Below are 6,777 nucleotides of genomic sequence, written 5' to 3' on the forward strand. Positions count from 1 at the left end.
AGAACCCCAGAGGGGATTCTAGGAGGAAGAGCCCCAACAGACACAGGAGGTCCTAGGTGCCCAGCCTCCCTTTGGCTCTCTAAAACTGCCCTTAATCTAAAGGCCTCATTGCAGAAACCCCAGGAGACATAAGGATAAACAGCCGGCTTTGATGCAGCCCATTATCTAATAGGTGACCATGGAGAGTTCTTTCTAATTGGGCTTATTGTAAAGCATTATCATTTTAGGGGTTTGATATGGGAGTAGGTTGACAGAATTCTAAAGCAGCCATCACTCAAAGCTGAACCAAATAAAATAAAAATAGAGAAAAATAAATAAATAAAAGTGAGATTCAGCCAAAAATAGGAGAAAAAATAAAAGGAGAGAGAAAGAAAGGGAGCTCACATTATCAGCCAATAAACCCAATAATCCATTAGTGACCAAGGTTGCTGAATAATATAGTACTTTCCCAGTGCCATAATTTATACTGCAGACTAGAGAATAGACACGGTTATTAGAGTGAGGGCTACTGGATGACACATGATGCATGACCGAGCGGCATTGATCTTCACACAACAGGAAGGTGTCTAGACCGGGAGATGTATGGCCGCGCAATGCAGAGCAGGGCATATTTCATGTGAGGCCTAATGGAGTGGTGGAGTCGTGATGGATGGGCTCGCCCAGTCTCAGGAGCAGCGCAGTTATAGCAGTGCTAATGCCTGACCTCTTCAGAGCCTCCTGTCCTTCATTCAGTCAGGGTGACCTCATCTGAAGGGACAGAGAATGAGCCGGGAAGATGAGGGAGAGAGCAGAGAGCCGGGGGTTTCCAGAAGCATGAGAGAGAAAGGGTTGGGGGAAGCAGGTCCGAGAGAGCGAGGCAGACGGGTATGCACAAGAGGGGTTTGAAGCCAAGATGAAAGAAAGGGGAAGGGAAGGAGTCATGGCAGGGGCGACCCCAAAACCCGGCTCCAAAATACTTTGTTGATAAAACCTATAAAGAAAAGATGTCCGCCACACTTCTCTACCTGCCCCAGTTCAGCAGCACGCAGGAGTTTGATGGCAGCTGCCTTGGACAGCCTGGAGGTCTCGCTGCTGTGAGGATGGGTCTCCATCCCCAGGGGAAAGAACTGGGAAAAAGATAAAGGTCTGGACAGGAGTGAGCCAGGTCTGGTGCTAATGGGGTGAGGAGATTCTGCCAGCAGCTTTGAGTAATCTGCATCGATTATGCAATAGCAGAGGGAGAGAGCAGAGTCCTCCTCCCTGGGCCCTGGCCCTGTTAGATGATGCTTAATGCATGCTAATGACACTCTTGATCATTCTGAGGGAAAAATTAATGATTCATGCAACAGCCAATCCAAACCCACTGAGCTCTGTGGAACGCCCCCACCCCGGCCCGGTGAATTTCTTTCCCTTTGTCAGTGTTGGAGAGATAGGCAGGATTCCAATCTTGTTTCTTAGCTGATATTCCACTAAGTAAGCAGCACTTATCAGTCTTTAGCCTTCATTTCCACGTTCTCTGTTTCTAAATCACTCGTGTGGAGTTGACTGGTTTGGATTTGGCAGCGAAAGCGCCTCATGCCCCTGGAGCACTGTTGCTGTGCGTGGAGGGGGCATATTTTAGTCACTCTTTTATTATCCTTCCTCTTCCCACTCATCTGCCCCCCAGCCACAATAAACACACAGTGCTCTCCTTGAAAGACAAGTCTGCTACTCGTTCCCCGAAAGACCTTAACCAGATGCTGTCCTTTGATATATTAGTCTGTTAGGTTCTGAAATCTTAAAGGGTTGTGTGGATCCAGAGAGCACTTGTTCAGTTTGAATATCACAGACAGTACACAGCGGGGGAAGGGGGGCAAAAGTTACTGGGGAATAAGGGGTTTGTGTTGCAATATACTTGGCAAGATTTTTCAGAATTTTGGCCTATCTTTGTTCCTCCAAAAATTGTGCATGACATTGCATCAGTCTTAAACTAAAGCTCTTGTCTGAGTCTCTGTGCTGCTATAACAAAATGCCCGAGGCTGGGTGTGCTTACAAACTAGGAATTTATTTCTCGAAGTTCTGGAAGCAGGGGAGTCCAAGTTCAAGGTGCAGGCAGGTTCTTTGTCTGGTGAGGGCTGATCTCTCCTTCCAAGATAGTGCTTGCTCCTACCATCCTCTAGAGGGGAGGAATGCTGTGTCCTCACCTGATGGAAAGATAAAAGGTAAGAATGCCAAAAGCTGTTGAAAGCCTCTTTTATAAAGCCTTTGATCCCACTTGGGAGGGAGGAGCCCTCCTACCCTAATCACTCCATTGAGGCCTCACCTCTTAATACCATAGCGTTGGCAACATCTAATGGGGGGCAATAACCTCAGCTCCTGCTGTTAGTAATCATTCATCATGAAGGAAGCCATTAGCCAAAAAGATGAGTGGTGTGGATGATAAATACAGAGGTGGACGACAGTCTGGGCCCTGCTCTTTGTTCTAGGGATAGATACAGTTCATAGTGTTGAGAAGACAGCAAACATGAAGCCAGTACTTTGGAGCCTTACTTTATACCTGGCATTGTATTGTGGAAGTGATACGAACTGTTCTATTTAAATAATAATACCATAAGTGGATGCTATCTTGGCCTTTTTACCACTGGGAACACTGACACTCTGAGAGAAACCAAGAGTTCCTATGTTCACACGGCGGGATAGAGGGAAAACTAGAATGTTATCCAGCTCTATGTGACACAAAACTTAAAAAATTATAAATCTACTTCATCTCATACATAAAAATGAATTCCTTGTGGATTGAATATGAAAAGTTAAATCTCTTATATATAAGTATCTCTATATTTCTTAGTTAAAATGCACACATTAGCTTTTGGAAGGTTTACATCTGTCCATAACTGCTATGCTTTATCTGTAGATGTCTCTCCAAAGCCTCACGTGTTCATAGGTGGGGCTTTTTCAGAGCTGCTGGATCTAGAGTGTGTGATGCTGGGATTGATTCATGGCACAATGTAGGACCCAGGGTACTAGGATGAAGAGTGTGAGTGCTGCCTGCCCTAAGTGGCCTGGATAAGATATAAGAGAGGGAGCTGTGGTCATCCCTTGTGTGCTTTGCTGCTTTCTGCGTGCCATGAACTGTTTCTCCCTGCAATGTCCCTCTGCCAGTGCCACCCTTCCCTGGAGCCAGTCGATTATGGACTGAAACATCTATAAATTGTGAGCTAAATAAACCTTTCCTCCCTTAACTTTGGGTGTTGGGTATTTGGTCTTGGCAACAAGAAAAGTAATTAAGATAACAGTGGAGTAAGAAGAACCAGATTACATTCTTACCAGAAACAATCAAATAGATACAAAAATGGTCTCAAGGTACTCGGTATCAAAGGCAGTGGTCCCTGAGGGAGCAAGGAAATAGAGGAGGGGAGTTTTATGGTCTCCCCAGCTTGCTGCCTGTGGAAGTTTCCTGGCCGTGAAACATGAGGGTGTGAGGGTTAATTTTATGTGTCAGCCTGACCAGTTGCTCAGGTTATACATTATGTCTGAGTGTCTTTCAGGGTATTCAGGATGAGCTCAACATTTGAATTGGGGGACTAAATGTGAGTGGGTCTCACTCAGTCTGTGAATAAATTAAAAAGCCGAGGGCAACAAGATTAGGCCCACTTCCTGCGTGCCCACTTGGACTGGGACATCAGTCCTGTCCCGACCCTGGACAGAGATTTACAACACTGGCTCATCCAGGCCTTTGCACTCAGACTCAGTTACATCACTGGTTTTCCTGGATCCCCAGCTTGGACAGAGCACACTGTGAGTATATTCCTTACTCTCATGAGCCAATTCTTCACAATAAATCATATTTTTATATAATACATAAATATATCCTCGGGGCAGAGATTTGCCTTAGTGTTTCTGCTCAGCCTGCCTCACAAGCACAAGGGCCTGAGTTCCATACCCAGTACCAAAAAATAAAAAACTGTAGGTATAAATACATCCTATATATTTGTATATCTCATATATATCCATATGCACATGTACATCCTATTGCTTCTCCAGAGAACCCTAACGTGGAGGGGAAATCAGGCAAAGCCCAGTGACACAGACCTCCAAGTCCGGGAGGTTAAGGAAGCAAGTCTTCCCGGAAGAGTGTGTGACATGATCGAAATATATAGTGAATATTTAAATTTTAAAAATTATTATGATAGAGGATCATCGCTGTTAATCCCCCTCAATACATCCCCCCTAAGTTTGCTTTTTTTTTTTTGGTACTGGGGATTGAACTCAGGACTTTTTCTTGCGAGGCGGGTGGCAGAACCACTGAGCTAAAGCCCCGGCCCTGTCCCCCCTCAGTTTGAATGCACGTGTCCCCTCATCCTTGCCACTTTCTGAAGTCCTTTCTCATGAATGTCTTTAGCTGCACTATCATGGCCGTCTTGACATTCTGAATGGATGTAAAATGTTTACCTTTCATGACCCTTTTGTCTTTGGGGAAGAGCCAGGACTCTCACAGCGCTGGGTCTGGTGAATGAGGTGGGTGAGAGCACATGACCCTACCTGTGGTGGGATGGCACTTAGAAACAGCATTCACTGCCTCTGCCACATAGAGAAACTCAGAAAAGAAGACCACTGGAACTGCTTTTGACAGACGGTGTAAGTGTGTTTGAATAAACAAGGAGTATTTTGAGGGGGATTCATGGCAATATGTCTTGTACTATAATAAATTTTTAAAAATGTAAACATACATTGTGATTTTCACTCACACCTCTCATGGGACAGGAAAGAGATGCCCAGAGAGGACTCTTGAGACCTGCAGAGAGACTCCTGAGTATGCACAAGAACACTCATCAGTTTATGTACCTGCGAAACAATCTAAAGTGGGGGTGGATGTCTTCTCAGGAGAACGCGCCCAACAGGAATGGCACTGCAGGCCCGGAAAGCGAGGACTACAATCCTGGGCTGACCGCAAGGCTGCCCAGCCCAAATCCCTGTCTCCTCCGCAGTCCCAAAGCAAGCTGAGCGACTCCTATTCCAACACTCTCCCCGTGCACAAGAGGATGGCCCCAGTGCTCCTTTGGCAGCATATATACTAGATTTGGAACCATACAGAGAAGACTAGTATGGCCCCTGTGTAAGGATAACATACAAATTCGTGAAGCATTCCACATTGTTCGCACCCATGTTAATAGCGGCACAGTTTGTAATAGCTAAAGTTTGGAGACGGCCCAATTGCCCTCCAGTTGGAGACTGGATAAAGATGTAGTTTTTCTATAAAATGGAGTATTACTCAGCCATAAAGAATGGGAAACTAGAGTCATTCATAGGAAAATAGATGCATACTGAGACCATACTCTTAAGGGAAATGAATAAGACACACACATGTAAATACCGAATAGATCTCTGGTATGAAAAACTAAAAGGGTAAATAAGATCCAAATTGTATAACTGACAATGTGAAATACGAAGTAAAGGGCTAATGGTGTAGGGGAAGTTGGAAGGGTAGGGCAAAGGAAATAATGGAAAAGAAAAAATGAGAAAATGAAAAAAATGGAAACAAAATCTTTGTAAATAGGGGAGGGTGAGGGGGTGAAGGGAGGGCAGGGGTATGGGGAAAAATGAGAACCAAGACCTGTCATATAAAGGTACAAGATCCCAATGAAGAATGTAACTGTACTGTACACCTAAAATGTACCAATAAACTCAATGAAGAAAAAAAAAAGAAATATGACCAGAAGGAGAAGTATCTGTCCGGTGTATCTTTAAAACAGTTATAGGTTTTAGAACTTAAATACTTAGTATTTAAATACTAGAAAACTGAAAAATAATGTTTAAATTTCACTTTTTAAAAAAATTTTGAATAATACCCAAACAAGAATTTATTATATTTTTTCTTTTTTTATTTAATGGAAACAAACAAATCAATAATATTTTCAAAGTTAACTTCTTTTTGTTTTCTTAAATTCTTTTGTTGGTTCATTTTACACAATACATTTACAATTATCATTGGGAAATTGTACCTTTACATGATGCATCTTTGTTCTTATTTTTCCCCACTCCCCTGCCCTTCTTTCAACTCCACCACCCTCCCTATTTACAAAGACTTTGGCTCCATTTTTTTCTTTTCTCATATTTTTCTTTCCCTTCTTTCCTTTCCCTCCTACCCCTCCCAATTCCCCTACCTCTTTGGACCTTTTCTTCCTATTTTACATTATTTATTATACCTTTTGGTCCTTATTTACACTTTCAGTTTCTCAAACCAGAGAAACTACCTAATATTTACACATGTGTGTCCTATTTATTTCACTGAAGAGTATCACCTTGATGTGCAACCACTTAGCTATAAATGTCTCCAGTTTATTGTTTTTATGGCTGAATAGTACTCCATTTTATAAAAAAATAACGTCTTTATCCAGTCTCCAGTTGATTGGCACTTGAGCTATTTCCAAGCTTTAGGTATTACCAACTGGGCTGCTATAAACATGGGTGAGCATGTATCACTGTGATTTGATTCTTTTAATTCTTTTGGAAAGATACCCAGCAGAGGGATGGCTGGATCAAATGGAACCTCTAATCCAAGCTCTTTGAGATTTCTCCATATTGATTTCCACAGTGGTTGCACGAGTCTGTACTCCCACCAACAATGGAAAAGGGTTCCTTTCTCTCCATAACCCCACCAACATTTGTTATTGGTTGATCTTGTGATAGCAGCCATTATTTCTGGTGTGAGGTGGAAGCCCAGTGTTGTTTTTATCTGTATCTCTTGAATGACCTGTACTTTTTATACATTTATTTGCTGCTTTTACTTCTTTGTCTGAGAAATGTCTGTTTACTTCA

The 6,777-nt window shown here is 43.0% G+C and overlaps 1 non-coding gene across 1 annotated transcript; it reads left to right on the forward strand.

The window, feature by feature from the left end:
- Positions 1–5,009: 5,009 nt before the first annotated feature.
- On the forward strand, positions 5,010–5,115 carry LOC117286816. The gene has a single exon (XR_004517916.1). It is a non-coding gene; the product is annotated as a U6 spliceosomal RNA (small nuclear RNA).
- The last annotated feature ends 1,662 nt before the right edge of the window (positions 5,116–6,777 follow it).

The sequence above is a fragment of the Fukomys damarensis genome, unplaced genomic scaffold (assembly GCF_012274545.1).
Source record: "Fukomys damarensis isolate Sample0158 unplaced genomic scaffold, DMR_v1.0_HiC HiC_scaffold_18, whole genome shotgun sequence".
NCBI lineage: Eukaryota > Metazoa > Chordata > Mammalia > Rodentia > Bathyergidae > Fukomys > Fukomys damarensis.